The sequence below is a fragment of the Mastigoproctus giganteus genome, chromosome 2, assembly GCF_048544385.1.
Source record: "Mastigoproctus giganteus isolate SK-2022 chromosome 2, ASM4854438v1, whole genome shotgun sequence".
Taxonomy (NCBI): Eukaryota; Metazoa; Arthropoda; class Arachnida; order Uropygi; family Thelyphonidae; genus Mastigoproctus; species Mastigoproctus giganteus.
In genome coordinates, this window is record NC_143576.1 from 189,782,486 (window position 1) to 189,799,058 (window position 16,573).

Here is a 16,573-nt window from a genome sequence, read left to right on the forward strand (position 1 = left end):
GGGCGAGCAAGGGATCCCAGCTCAGCTAAAAGGGCCAAATTCTGGGTTGATGCTAATCGTTATTCTTGTAATTCCGTGCACGGAATTACAAGCCCTTGAGACCACCAACCTGTTTAACTTGGGTGGCGGAGGATTTTACTAACCAGTGATACACTTTGGTTATTTTAATGCTCCATTTCAGATTGAGTTGCTTATTGAGAACTCCTTGCTCCTTTAAGTTGTGTATATAAGGGGTGTCCAGAAAAATGTATATAAACTTTGATTGTTAATAACTTCTATGTTTATTTTCATAAATTCAATTTTTTAATGATAACATGTGAGAAAAAAATATGCATAAACGGAACTGCTCAAATTCTCCTCCATTCTTATCCAGGCATTGTTGATATCGTCAAGACACTGAAGTGCATCACTTAAGACATCCCTTGATATTGCTGCACATTCTGCAGGATAAACATTATCTTTGAGGTATCCCCATAAATAAAAATCTACTGGCGTTACACCTGAGGAACACGGAGGGAATTCAACACTGCCTCTTCATCCTATCCATCTGTTTGGGAAATTTTCATCCAGATAAGCCCTAACATCGCGATGAAAATGGGAAGGAGCCCCATCGTGTTGAAAATAAAATTCATCATCATCCTCAAACAACTCACGAATATAGTTTTTCCATTTTGCACGCTTTAAAATGATATGCACACTGGATTTGGGATTGCCATTTCGCCAGCAGCTTGTCTGACAGATTTCCTTGGTGTTTCTAACTTGGTTCCTGGCCCATTCTCGTTGATGCGCGAGGCTTCCTGATCATCCAATTAGGACTGTTGCCGGGCCAGTCCAACGCTGTAATGCCAGCATTTCTGAGGTATGACTGCACCTTAAGGGAGAAAAACGAGGGACAACATTGGTGTAAGTACGTTTTAAGCCTTTTGAGACAAGAAGACAAACTCATCATTAAATCTAAATAGCATAAAACTCACCAATTTTACTGTGTGGCAAGGTGCGGAGTCCTGTTGAAAAATGCAGTTTTGGACGTTTGCGTGGTAATCCCTAATAACGGGTTTCAGGCACTCCTCCAAAATAGCAGTATAGGTTTCTGCATTCACCGTTCCGTAAATAAACTTAATTCGTCCCACCCCTTTGCTTGTTATGTATCCCCAGACCATCTGACCGGCGGGGAATTTTACAGTCTGTGTTATGCAGTCAGGATGGTATGCCTCCGATTTTGGTCTTCTGACGTATCGCTTCCCATCAGAGCCATGCAGGTTGAATTTCGATTCGTCAGAAAAGAGATGTCCCACTGCGCTTTAGCCCATTCAAGTCGCTTCTTCCTCATTTGTTGGTCAACAAAGGCTTTTTTTCTTGGTGGATAGGCACGCAAACCACATTCCGAAGGCCGTCTTTGGATAGTTTGTGCACTTGTTTCAACAGCAGAGACCATCTCAAAGTCCAGTTTTATATCAGGAGCACTAGCATTGCGATTACGAAGGCATAACCGTTTCAAATATAGATTTTGGGAAGGTGTAGTCACTCTCTTACGGCCTGATCCAGGCCTTCTCTTCACATCGTCGGTTAGTCGCTTTAATTTCAGCACCCAGGATACTGTTGACTGGTGGCAGCCGGTCAACAGTATCCCGGGTGCTATTTTATCAGAAATAGAACGCGTAGAAAGCCCCTCCTGGGACAGAGCAATAGCTACACCCTTTTTTCTTGGTGTCAACTGAACATATGGAGCCATACTTACACCTCCGAAAAACAAGACACCAATGAGCGTGTATACCCGTCCGCCGTATTTACAAAAAAGAGCTGATGCATTACACTGCAATTACTGTCTGATTACATATTGTTTGATTATAATATATATTTATAATATATATTATAATAAGATATTGTTTGATTACAATCATTTTGTTTGTCGCTTTGCGACAGGGATATTCAGGGATGTTCATGTGTTGTTGTGGCGGATCCCAGGGTTTCCCCCATAAGCCGCTATTGTACTTCTTGTGTTGAAGCTTATGCCATTGTACTTCTTGTGTTGAAGCTTATGCCATTGTACTTCTTGTGTTGAAGCTTATGCCATTGTACTTCTTGTGTTGAAGCTTATGTTATTTTGTTTGTCGCTTTGCGACATGTGGACATGTGTATATGTAAAGGGCGGCTCCTAGAACGTTTGTTCAACTCCGCCTCGTATCTCTGTGAAGAACAGTAGCACTACAAATGGGCCAGATATGTGTGTGACGTCGGTTTGTGTGTATTATGTGTGTGTTTTGTTGTTCTGTTCTGGCCGCTTGGCTACCCAGAAGCATCAGTCACCTGGACAGATGATTCTGGGTACTCGTCCACACCACGGGAAGGTGGGCCAGTCCATGTAAAGCACGTACTGTCTCAAGAGAGACTCTGACCCACCTAATGTTGTCAGAAGGTAGGCCAGGATCCTCTGGGGGCCCATTCCAGAGGGGAAGAAAAAAAAAAGAAAAAAAAAAAAAAGGATCACCCGTGGTGCTGGATTTGGAACCAAAATTATTAAAATAAAACATTATGTAACTAAATAATAAAATAAATAAAATTAAAGAAAATAAAAATAAATAAATAAATAAAATTAAAAAAAAAAAAAAAAAGGAAGAAAGCACTTAATTTTGTCTGCAGGCCGAGAAAAATTTCATTTCTTGAGGATTTGAGTTTATGTATTATTAAACGAGATCTAACCAGCTATGCATCAGCAGGACCGTTGTGCTGCATCCTGTTGAGATCTGTCGACACTGAACGCCTTCGAAGAAATACGCCTTGAGCGAAAGCTTGAAGAATCTGAAATGACTCCGAGCTTTGAAGCAGAGACGACTCCTGTCCTGATTGAAAATTAGTAAGTGCTTGAAGAGGAAGTCTGAGATCGTCATACAGGGAGCAATGAAACAAGATGTGATCCCAACTCTCTGGTGATCCACACGAACAGAGGTCTGTTTGTGATAAATTGAACCTAAGAAGACTCTGGTTCATCGATCCATGTCCTGTCAACAGGTATGACGTGAATATGTCCATACAGAACCACAATCGAACACGTTTATCAAGGAGAAATGAAACTTGTGGTATAAATTTTCTCGTTGTTGCACCAACGGGAGCTGTGTCCCATCGAGACTGCCAAATGTTTACTAACTCGTTCCACAGTCTCCTTCTTTCTCTTTTAGCATCTTCTTGAAGGTTGATGGTTATTCCAAGAAATTCGGTCTCAATCTGCCTTTTCAGTCTGTATAAAAAGCCTCTATAAGTAACTTGCAAGTCTAAAGGTAATGTTCCGGCTAGTACTTGCAGAGCTTGCGTCGAGACTGTCCTGCATGCCTTAACTAAACACCGCAAAATGGTTCTCTGCAATGAGGCGAGTTTTGTAATGAAGTGTTTGAGCCGTGCCTTGTGAAACCATGCACCGGCAGCATACGTGATTAGAGGGAGGAAAACTGCATTGTAATAAATCCTTCAAGTTTTTCTGGAGAGCCCCCATTCTACACGGGACACCCTAACAATTGCACCAGTAAATCTACGTATTTTAGATGATAAGTTTGTCAAATGAGGAATAAAATTGAGACTGGAATCAATTACCACTCCTAGAACCTTGTACTCTTTAACTATGGGGAGACGAATGTTGTTGATCTTGACCAACGGAGGACGAGTGATATCCAACTTTGATCCAAGAATCATCATCTTTGTTTTTGACAAGCTGATTTTAAGCTTATTGGCCACAGTCCAATCGTAGAGATCCCGGAGAACAAAATTTGCGGTATTTTCCAGATCGGCCCTAGAGTTACCATTTACCAAGATGGTGAGATCGTCTGCATACGCTATTATTTTTACGTTACCGAAAGATCGGGAGAGCCACTGCTGCAGCACCATGTTCCATGTAAAAGGACCCAATATAGAACCTTGTGGGCACCCTCTAGATACTGATCTTGATACTTGGCTATGTTTAGCCTTGACTATTATGGTTCTATTGGCAAAATAATTGCGGATTAAAAGGTAAAGGTGGTTGGAGCACCTAGCCGATCGCAGACGCTCCAGGACGCTCTCCCACCAAAGGGAGTCGAAGGCACCCTCGAAGTCGATGAAAACGGCCAGGGTATATTTATGTACCGAGTTTTGAACTGAAGAGACAAAGTCCACAAGAGCATCCTCGCAGGAACGTCCGGGACAGAACCCATATTGACTTCTTGAAAGCAGATCCTGTTCTACCAGTAGGGTATTCAATCTAATGGCCATTAGTCGCTCTAGCAATTTACCCAAGTTAGCCAGCAGAGCGATCGGCCTGTACGATCTAGCCGCTCCAGGAGGCTTATCCGGCTTTCGTTTGTCGCTTTGCGACAAACAAAATAACTGTAATCAAACAGTATGTTATACGTTTCATTACAAATGTTACTTTTTTTTTTAAGGTAATGCAGTTTTTTGTCCGCCGCTGTAGTTTGCGGACAAATATGTGGGTTTAAATTAATATCAGAAGATGCACCAGTGGCTGCCATTATCGTGCGTTCACAAGAATTAGTTGTTATGTTACTCCCCCCCCCACCCTTTTTATTTGGGGTTCGTCTGTGACGTCTATCCTGCTTCGATTTATGCAATCAGTTAGGACAATAATCTGAGCCCTCGGAAATTAGGGGTTTTAGGGGCCCCGGATTTCTGCTGAAACAGATCGCGTTGTGTTTTTAATTGAAAGATCGGTTAGCATCTTTCCATCCCGCAAAAATCCATTTTCTTGATTTGTTTACCCTGGCGTGGTTTAAGATGTTGACAGAGAGAATGTGACATGCAAATAACACTTAACAACATTTATTATAAACAAAAAGGCCATGTATACAGTCTACTTTCACACAATAATAGTACAATGAGTAAAGTGTGCACCAATTCTGTGCATCAGTTCTAAGTGCAACGATATGCTAACAGTAATTGGTCATGATATCCATAGTTAGAGTTACGAAATTCAATGGTTTCGCGATTTAATGCGATGGTACATTTCAACTTTCTAAACAAATCTTATTCCTTACTTCTAACATCCTATAAACAATACTAGAATGTAAACTGTGATACACCTTATTGAATTAATTCCACATATAAAAGAAAATGAGAAAGGAAACATTGAGTTTAAAGTATATTTGGCTGTTTCGCACATGTTCATTTATACATAAGGATGGTTTGCTTACTAGTTTAAGCGGGCTTGACCCAAGGCTTCCTTCTGTACTGGAGTGGACTGTGAACTTCTCTGGCCATCACAATTCTAACTCTTCAGCCAGACGGATGGTGCTTCTTGCCCAAGCTACTGGAGAGGCTTGGGCGAGAAGCCGATGGTGACTTCGGCTGTGACCGGGAGCAGCATCGATGACCGCAGGGATCCACTAGACGACGGCGAACCGACAGCAACTAAGGCGATGATCTTTCAGCATCCATAGGAACGATGTTGACCCGAACCAGCAGAGCCAACGAGAGTGGCGACGGAGACAACCCTTCGGTCTCATTTTCGGCCCTTTTATATTCTGTGCTCTCCTAGAGTAAAACTCTCTCATTGGCCAATGGAAGTCACGAGTTTCCTGCCCAAGATGGTCCATTGATGACTCATGCTTGCAATAGGGCCCCTCTGTCTCTGGTTGACTTATTTGGGTACCGTGATGTTACAGACCTTAGTACCTAAAAACGCCCACCTACTTTCTCTCACTGGATTCCCTTCTTACCAACCTCCTGCAAATTCCGTTCTGTTACCCCGGTCGTAAAGTTTTTTGGGTATCGCGGTTAGCGAAGAGATCTTGACCTACTGCATTCCTTTCCCTTTACACATTAATTAATTCATTTCTAGATCTGGTGGGGACTAGGGAGACTTGGCCTTACTCCTTATTAGGTATGGAGAGGAATTCGCATAACCTAGTTAGAGCGAGAGGTTTTAACGTTCCCTGGGCTACAAACTTCGCCTAGCTACTGTGTATTATCTTGAGACTGCAATATAATTTAGCTCCTGTGAGTTGGTAGTTTTTTTTAGACTCTAATGCTAATTTTCCGTTAGGGGGGAAAACGAGTAAAGTGTTCAATGTCCAACGGCCCCAGGTGTTTCCCCCAATCCGGCGTTCTGCTCACTGTTTGTGTATCACAGAACTCTATGAAGGAGAGAGGTTTAAAAAGTGTAATGTGTGTGTGTGTTAGGGTTGTGCAGTGTCGTGTTATGTTGTTTTTCTGACTATTTAGCCGTTGAGCCCCTAGTGGAAACTCATTATTCCATGGGCTCACATCTGATGAGTATGGGCTTGGTAAACCCAGAGTCCTGAGCTGCATTTCATCATTCCTCTCTTTCTTGCTTTCTTCGTGATTCCCTTCTCTCTCTCTCTCTCTCTCTCTCTCTCTCTCTCTCTCTCTCTCTCTCTCTCTCTCTCTCTCTCAGGGTAAAGCGGAATTTTTTTTTGGCTGGTGCAGCATAAGCCTCAGACTTCCTTGCGCCGTATGACTAATAATAATAATAAGCGAAGGGCAAGACTATCCAGACCTAATAACTGAAAGTGCAAACAAACAGTGCTAGTGACCACCCAGCAAGGAAGAAAACGCCAATGCATGAAGTGGAGAGCATTGAAATGAATACGTATATCATGCGAGCATACTATGAAATAATTACGCTAGAGACCGATATAACAATGTACAGGTCGCGACTACATAGCAAGAGGTTGGAACGATACCCGGATATTCAGGTCAGAGAACAGCGATTAGCGGACCAAAGTAGGATCATAGTCACGAAGAACCTAGTAGCTCCTGCCATCTTGGAAAAAAATCAAGCAGGATGTCAGCGATCAACTACAAAGCACAGAGAATATGGTCAATATGGAACCAGAGGAAGAACAGCAAGAAGAAATACAATTCAAGTGGAAAGAGACGGTCATGATATCGAGAATAGAAGACGAATGGATGAAGGTCCTAACAGAATTCGAAGGAACGGACCCCACAAGAACCCATGTGATACCTAAGCAGAGGCCAAATAAAATAATGTGGAGAGTAACAGACCACCTCAATCAGCAAATAATGCTTAACAAAAATGGTGCAACGCTTGAGGCTATCCAAACAGCTCTATGCTGTGCTGCCATAGCAGCTACTAGGATTAATGGAAAAGAAACAAGAGACCAGCAGCAGAAGAACCGAAAACAGAAAGAACCGCCAGCTTGGGAAAGAAGACTTCAGTAGAAGATAGAAGAATTAAGAGTCAAGGTAGGTCAGTTAACCCAGTACCAACAGGGTAATAGAAGTAAGAAATAGATTGGAAAGTTGAAGAGCATCCTCAAGAGAGACAGCCTCCATAGCAAATATGAGAGCAGAAATCAGAGAATAGGAGAATACTTGTTAACAGGAGAGATTGCTTCTACAGGGATTGGATATACATAAATAGAAAGGGTGCAAGAATATTTGCTGATGCTATCGAGGCAGCGTTAGGTGGGTCGGAAAACTGCTAGCTTGGAGGGATTTACAGACTAAAAGGTTAAAAGTAGCCGCAGGCAGTGGTGAAGGTGATTCTTGCACAACTTCTATTAGAATAAGTAGTGACCTGGAGCGAGGGGTGCTGGGGATTTCAGCAACTGATTGGCAGTCAACGTGAAACAGGTGGGTATACGGGATGTGTCAGAGTAACTAGGAATAGGAACAGGTGCATATATACCAATGCTAGAAGTATAGTAAATAAATTCGATGAATTTGAAGTGTTGGTCAAGTCATCAAAGGCGGATATTGTTTGGATATCAGAGACGTGGTGTCACACTGATATTAGGAATGCAGAATTGGAATTTGGGGAGTACAATGCGTACAGAAAGGATAGACAGGATAGGAAGGGAGGAGGTGTCATGCTGTTAATTAAGAAAACATAAAATCAAAAGAAGTGCATCCAGTTGATATAGATGAACAGTGCACTGTTGAGTCAGTTTGGTATGATATAAGCACTGTGAAAGCAAAAATAAGAGGACCGTGTTATAGGATTAATGACTCGAATGAGTACAATGAACAATTGTACAGAGAAATAGAGTGGGCCAGTAAACCAGAATGTCTTATAATGGGGGATTTTAACTTCCCAGATATTGAATGGAACTTGGGGATTGATCACTCACACATTAGTAAGATTTTTGTGGATTTATTGGATGGTTGTTTTCTGCAGCATGTTCGAGAGGCAACCAAAGGGGATAATACTCTTGATCTGGTTACCAGCAGTGATCATTCGTGTATTAAGAATTTGCAGAAAAAGGAACCACTAGATGGCAGTGATCATAGTGCCCTGATGTGGGATTTACTTAAGGTTTGAAATTGACAGAAGGTTATTGTAGTAGGGTGCTTAATGATTTTGTAATAACTGAGAGCAAAGTGGATGAAATTCTTGAAGTTAAACATAAGAAAGGCACCTGGGATGGATGGGATCTATCCAGTTATTTAAAGGAGGCGGCAAAGCAACTAAGCAAACCCTTAGCCATATTTATGAGAGCATCCTTGGACTCAGGGGAGGTCCCCACGGACTGGAGATGTGCAAATGTATCCCCAATGCACAAAGGGGGGATCGAAGGGTGACACAAGTAATTACAGACCAGTTAGATTAACTTCTGTTCCGGGTAAAATAATGGAGTCACTGGTTAAAGATGCATTGCAGAATCACCTAGGCAAAACTGCAGCAATAATTCAGACACAGCATGTGTTTGTTAAGGGAAAGTCTTGTCTGACAAATTTGATAGGATATTATGGTGTGGTTACAAAGGATCTGGATGAAAAAATAATTTTGATATCATATATTGGGATTTCAGGAAAGCTTTTGACACTGCTGCGCATGGAAAACTATTGTAAAATTGGAGCAGAATGGTATTAAGGGTAAGTTGCTACAATGGATAAAAGGATGGTTGATTGTGAGAAGACAGAGGGTGGTAATCAATGGGTGCTGCTCTTCGTGTACTAGCGTTATTAGTGGAGTCCCACAGGGTTCGGTGTTGGGTCCACTGTTGTTTTGTTTATTTATCAATGATATTGATGAAGGTATATCAGGGTTAGTGTCGAAGCTTGCAGCAGATGATGCAAAGTTGGCAGGGTTGTTAATGACAGTAATGGCAGTGTGCTACTGCAACAGGATCTAAAAATTTGGGCAGGTAGGCTAAGAAGTGGAAACTAAAGTTGCCAATTCTTAGCCTATTTTTGAGCAATGGAGACAGGCTGCCAGTGCAGGTCATGTGGTTTTGTCAATGATATATAGGAATTTTGCTACCAGGGAAAATGAAGTGGTTGTCCCTCTGTATAAGACAATGTTCAGGCCACGCCTTGAGTACTGCGTACAGGTCAGGAGGCCTCATTTTAGGAAGGATGTATATTTGCTTGAGCGTGTACAGAGAAGAGCAACAGGATTGGTGAGGGGAATGGAGGGATCCTCTTACAAAGAGAGGCTTAAGTTCTGCAAATTGCAGTGGCTGGAGACTAGGCACCTGCGCGGTGATCTGATTGAGGTGTATAAGGCCCTAAATGGGTTGAGCACGCTAAATTCCGATGAGATCTTTTTACTTCTTCAGAATACGAACCTAGGGGGGGCATAAATTCAAATATAAGAAAAGACAGATGTAGAATAGATGTGCGGAAATTTGCCTTTATTATTATTATTATTATTAGCCATATGGTGCAAGGAAGCCTGAGGCTATTCTGCACCAGCCGAAAAAAAATCCCCCGAATTACCCTGAGAGAGAGAGAGTGTCAGAAGTAGAAAGGAATCACCAAGAAAGAGAAGAATGATGATATCCAGCTAAGAACCCTGGGTTTACCAAGCCCATACTCACCAGATGTGAGCCCCTGGGTAGTTAATTGCTGGAACAAACTTCCATCTGCCGTCGTGGATGTTGATAGGTTGAATAAATTTAAGGAGGAACTGTACAGGCATTTGGAGGGAATGGTGTGATTTTTTTTTTTTTTTTTTTGGCTGATGCTGCATAAGCTCATGCACTTTCTTTCTTGCATCACATGCCACTACTACTACTACGTTTATCCAAATGAAATGAATCCCGTGAAATGACATTTATCCAAGAGAAATGACTGTATCCTATGGATACAGTCAGATATTAATTAACTAACTCGTTCCACAGTCTCCTTCTTTCTCGTTTAATATCATCTTGAAGGTTGATGGTTATTCCCAGAAATTCGGTATCAATCTGGTTTTTCAGTCTGTATAAAAATCCTCTAAAGTAACTTGCAAGTCTAAAGGTAATGTTCTGGCCAGTACCTCAAAACCAAACTCAAACTATTATATTAGGGCAACCCATTATTTCTAATATCTGCCCATATATGTATTTTGTCTGTACATTCCGTGTGTTCTCTGGTCGATTTTCCTGTTTTGCTGGATGAAAAAACCCCAGTTTCTGGTGAAAAACCTTGCTATCTACTCCTGAGACTGACTAACTCACCCACGTAGTGAAAAAAGCCCATTAAAGTTCCTCGCGTCATCGATGGGATTCGAACCCGGGCCTTTTCCACCCGGTGTGGGGAGGGCGGTGACAATACCACTGTGCTACCGCGCAGACTCCGGCCAGTACCTGCAGAGCTTGCGTCCAGACTGCCCTGCATACCTTAACTATACATCGCAAGATGCAAGGAGGCGAGTTTTGGTTTGAAGTGATTGAGCCCTGTGAAACCATGCACCGGCAACATACGTGATCAGAGGGAGGAAAACTGCATTGTAATAGATCCTGAAAGTTGGCGTCTGCGTGGGTAGCACAGTGGTATCGTCACCGTCCTCCCCACACCGGGTGGAAAAGGCCCGGGTTCGAATCCCGTCGATGACGCGAGGAACTTTAGTGGGCTTTTTTCACTCCGTGGCTGAGTTAGTCGGTCTCAGGCGTAGATAGCAAGGTTTTTTCCCTCAGAAACTGAGGTTTTTTCGTCCAGCAAAACAGGCAAATCGACCAGAGAACACACGCAATTTACAGACACGAATACGGGTTAATGTAATCATTTACGGGTAACCCTAATATAGTAATTTAGATCCTGAAAGTTTTTCTAGAGAGACACTATTCAACACGGGCACCATAATAATTGTACCAGTAAATCTACGTATTTTAGATGATAAGTTTGTCAAGTGAGGAAATAAAATTGAGACTGGAATCAATTACCTAGAACCTTGTTCTCTTTAACTATGGGGAGACGAATATTGTTGATCTTGACCAACGGAGGACGAGAGATATCCAACTTTGAGCCAAGGATCACATCTTTGTTTTTGACAAGCTGGTTTTAAGCTTATTGATCAGAATCCAAATGTAGAGATCCCGGAGAACAAAATTTGCGTTAGTTTCAAGATCGGCCCTAGGGTTACCATTTACCAAGATGGTGAGATCGTCTGTGTACGCTATTATTTTGACGTTATCGAAAGATCGGGAGAGCCACTGCCGCAGCACCATGTTCCATGTAAAAGGACCCCATATAGAGCCCTGTGGCCACCTTCTAGATACTGATCTTGATACTTGGCTATGTGTAGCCTAGACTATTATGGTTCTATTGGCAAAGTAATTACGGATTAAAAAGTAAAGGTGGTTGGAGCACCTAGACGATCGCAGACGCTGTCCCACCAAAGGGAGTCGAAGTCGATGAAAACGGCCAGGGTATATTTATGTACCGAGTTTTGAACTGAAGAGACAAAGTCCACAAGAGCATTCTCGCAGGAACAGAACCCATATTGACTCCTTGAAAGCAGATCCTGTTCTACCAGTAGGTTATTCAATCTAATGGCCATTAGTCGCTCTAGTAATTTACCCAAATTAGCCAGCAGAGCGATCGGCCTGCACGATCTAGCCGCTCCAGAAGGCTTATCCGGCTTTCTGATCAACTTAACTAGAGTTACTTTCCAAATTTCCGGAAAAGTTTCTTCCTGAAGGCATCTGTTGAATAAGTTTAGAAAAACATAAGGTTTTAATTTCACCACTCTGATAATAACAATGTTTTCTACAAGATCTAGTCCTGGGCACTTCTGAACATTAACTTTATGCGAGACAGCCTGCAGTTCATCAAACGTAAAAGGTTTGGTGGTTGTTGAGGGCACATATTGGCACACCCAGGGTCCTCAGCTGGATATCATCATTCTTTTCTTTCTTGGTGATTTCCTTCTACTTCTCTCTCGCTCGCTCACTCACACACACACACACACACACACACACACAGAGTAACTCAGAAATTTTTTTTGGCTGGTGCAGCATAAGCCTCAGGCTTCCTTGCACCATACGGCTAATAATAATAATATGATTCATTGTCTGATCGGATTTTAGAAGGAAGATCTAAGTCAGGTAGGATCATCCAACGGAAAAAGAGCATCTAAGAATGCATTTTCAGAATCATGCCAGTTCAGTGTTTCCACAGAGTCGCCACAATTGAGCCAAATATGTTAGAATCAAGTCTTTCCTCTAACAATCTTGTATAGAAGACCCCAAGGGTTAGCATTTCCAGAGGTGTGAAAGAAATTCATCCACGTTTCACACTTTCTAGAGGCAATCACCTTCACGCAGCTTTTCCTCAATGAAGAATACTGCTGGTAAAAACGATTAACGTCGGCTTGGAGCCAGCCTCTTTGCCTTTGGTAATACCTATGGGCTCGATTAACTTGCCTTCTTAACTGGGATAACTCCTGCGTCCACCATGAATACGTCTTCTGCTTAACCATCTTTTTCCTAGATTTATATGACGCTTTTATTATAGCATTTTGAATATAATTCACTTGAAGAGAAATAGGTGAGGTTTCAAAAGAAGCAAGTTTCTGTTCGTCAAGGTTGAAAAGCATTCCAATCAATATTTCTGGTGGAAAATCTTGTTAAATCTGGCTATGAGAGTGTATGAAGATGGAACGGCAGAATCAGGGGAAAGCATATAATTGATGACTCTGTGGTCACTGGTACACCAGTCTGTATACACAGTCCAGTCAGTAAGCAGCAAATCGAAATGAGAGTTTGTCATCGTTATATCTATATTAGATTCTCCTGCATAACTTGAAAAAGTATGAGGGTGATTAGGCTTGTTGTGAATTGAAAAACAATGATTTTCAATTCACAACAAACAAAGGCCATAGGCCTCTGCAGAAGAGCTGTGCCAAAAGCTTGATTTTGCATTGACGTCCGATGAGATCAATATATTACTATTCGGTCCCAAAGTATTTATCACAGTCTCAAGGTAAGCAAGAGAGAGATTAAAGTCCTCCTATGGAGGGCTGTATAGAGAAATTAAGTAAAAACTCATTAAGGAGTGTGACAAGAACGCAGGTAAATGAGTGCAAAATCCACGAAGAACCATGACGTCTAAAGAGTCATTAAGAATTAATATACAAGAATTAGGATTCTGGTGAACAGGTTGTATTATTTTTGTTTTTAAGAAGTAACCCAGGATTTTAGCCTGTGGTCCAGGCTGGTCACGTGCAAAATAAGAATCCTGTATAGCGACAATGTCAATAAAATTTATCTCGGCAGAAAGCCTAATCTCATCAGCTACTGCCCGAGATCACTGCCGGTTTATCTGCATAATCCTCAGATGGACTGTCTCCCTCACAGATTAAACTGGCATAGAACCGTTTAGAGAAGTAGTTTTGTTTACATTATGTACAGTGATGAGCCAAATTACTCGTAAGCAGTCCTTATTCTTGCGGCTTCTAATGCTCTTTGACATTCAGGATATTGACTGTCCTTTTCAGAATGGCTGTATTCCCGTTTATCTTGCTTGCAGTTTATGCAGCAAGCTGCCTCTTCCTTATGAGGGCACTCAGAGAAAACATGCCCACCATGGGCACAGTGACCGCACGAAGGGGATTCGTGGGAACAAAACTGTGTAGTGTGCCCATATCCCAAGCATAGGTAACACTTTGTTACAATTGTAAACCGACGAAATTTGTGAGAACTGCAAGATGAGAAAATCCTTTCTTGTGACAGGTGTTTGTACATTTTTTGGCGAGAAGCTTATTGCCCAATCCACAAGTGACGACGACCTTGCACGGGTAGTAAATCTGAGAGAAATTTCCTGTTTACATTCCTCTAAGGAAAATCCATTGTGAGCCAAGTTTTTCACATGAAGATTTTCGATTATTTCGTCTTTAGTTAAATCCCTTGGAACGTCGTAAAGAAGCAAAGATGGGTTTCCCATACGACGGGGTCCAAGGGAGATGCCAGCTGAAGTAATAGACTCAGAAGCAGATAAATTTTCTAAATCTGTCTTGGTAACAGTTTCTATAATTCCTTTTTTCATATCATGCGTAAGGACTTAATTTTAACAGTCTTAAGATCAGATTTGAGGGTCTTAGTAACAAGATTTTTAACATCGCCACTGGTTTTGCACCCACTGCTATTGGAAGCCCGAAGAATAAGAATATTATCAGTTTTAACTGTCGGTTGTCCAGTCTTTTGTACTGAAATTCGAAGTGTCTGCATATGATCTAGGAAAAGGAGAAGCATGTAGTGCCCAGAATGATCAGGTTCCGGACATGACAGGTCTCCCTTATCAGCTGAGAAGAGATAACCTTGGATCCCATCAGATCCTTTGATTTCTCTCGTCTGGCTGCATCTGAATTCATCAAAAAGGCCTGGCAGGTATTTATAATCCATGTGCTCCACAGTCTTTATTAAGTTTCAATTTTTCTGTGTCATTTGAGACTGTCAGAGTATGTTGGGGGTTGGGGTGTTGGTGGCATTGCTGGTTTTAGTTTTAGAATTATCTTTTCCAGTGGTTGATAAAGTTGCTTTAACCCAATTAACTAGCAAGATGTTGGGTGGTATTGACACATCTGTTTGAATTGCAGTTTTATGAAAACTTCAGATTCGAGAGGCATAAAATGGACTAGGCATGGTCAACATTATTTGTCTGCTTGCCTCAGGATATGTGACTTTATGTTCTACTTTGTATTTTTGGATTTTAGCAGCCGAAATAGCTCAGTTGGGAGAGCGTTAGACTGAAGATCTAAAGGTCCCTGGTTCGATCCCGGGTTTCGGCAAACATCGAAATTTTAGAATTTAACCCCGGGGGCTCACATCTAGTGAGTATGGGCTTGGCAAACCCAGGGTCCTGAGCTGGATATCATCATTCTTCTCTTTCTTGGTGATTCCTTTCTACTTCTCTCTCTCTCTCTCTCTCAGGGGGTAACTTGGGAATTTTTTTTTTGGCTGTTGCAGCATAAGCCTCGGGCTTCCTTGTACCATATGGCCATTAATAATAATTTCACATGATTTAGAAAAGGCAGGGTGACTGCCTTTGCAGTTGGGGCAAATGGGAACTGCGGATGGACAATCTGCTTGTGTATGATCTTTTGATCCACAAAGAGGAGAGATGGCGTCACCTCTGCATGCCTGCTGTGAATGGCCATATTTCTGGCATTTAAAACAGCGAAGAGGATTCGGGATGTATGGGCAAATTCGGCAGTTTAAATATCCAGCTTTTACTGAGGATGGTAAATCAGGAGTACTAATAGTTAAAATGATGGAACGAGTTGGAATGAGATTTCCATCTTTTTTTGTCATTATTCTTTTAGCACTGGTTAGCCTTTGATTGCTAAGTTCTTGAACTAATTCCTCCTCAGATACTGTAATTAAGTCCCATTCTGTGATGACGCCTTTTGATGAATTTAAGGTATTGTAGGGAGTAACAGATACTGGAAACCCACCAAATGTTGTTGTCTTTAATAGCCACTCCGAACCTTTGCTGGTGGTGGTGGTGGCTGTTTCAATCAGGAGATCTCAGGATTGTAGTCGCTTTACCATTTTTCGTGATCCTGCAATAGATTCTAGATGTCTTTGATTCATGAATGGAGATAACTTACCCACAGGCTGCGTGGACAGAGTGTATCACAAAAAATTAGGAATGTCTGGACAGTGTGCTTCTGTTCGAAGCCTTTTAGGTTGACTGTTGTTATCATGACAGGATTCTTGCCTTGACTTTGAAGGCTCTAAGGGTGGAAAATTGTTAGAATCCATGATGGCTCCTTTTGGCCCTGGGGGTTTATCTTTACCACCCAGGTTACCAGCTCCACCATGGGGAGGCAGGAGCAGTGCCATGAGGGACCAAGCAGCTGAGTTAGTAAATTAGTATTTATAGAAAAAAGAAACAGAGAGGCGGGTTCCCTTTCTGGGCCTCTGCCTACTTCTTGAAGAGCGAATGTGCTACTCTGACACAAATAAAATCAAGAAAATGGTTTTTGAAACAAAAAATAGAATCTGTTCGCTCAAATGCTCTTTGCAGAAATCGCTTGGCCACTGAATGCTTGGCACCCGGGGTCTCATTCTTAAGTGGTCAAACAATAAGTGCCATAAACGTAAAGGCACATGAAATTAACAGTTACTCGGTATTGGCACGCTGATTGAAAGCTCAACAGTATTGGTTTGGTTTTGTTTACAGATTTGGTACAGAGTTTTATTCACACTTTGCTTATGTTTGATATTAGCTTATGTACACGAATAAACATTTTATAAAATTTTAAGATTGTTCTGATTAAAAGTATGTTTTCACTTTTAGCAATGAATTCCTAACTTTAAATTTTCAAATATTATTACAAATCTTTATAATGCCAGGGATGTCAGAATGTCAATTTTTTCAATATTCTGAAAATTATGGC

At 41.7% G+C, this 16,573-nt stretch overlaps 1 non-coding gene across 1 annotated transcript; it reads left to right on the forward strand.

Annotated features, from left to right (window-relative positions):
• Positions 1–14,886: 14,886 nt before the first annotated feature.
• Positions 14,887–14,959, forward strand: TRNAF-GAA (transfer RNA phenylalanine (anticodon GAA)). Its single transcript has one exon. It is a non-coding gene; the product is annotated as a tRNA-Phe (tRNA).
• The last annotated feature ends 1,614 nt before the right edge of the window (positions 14,960–16,573 follow it).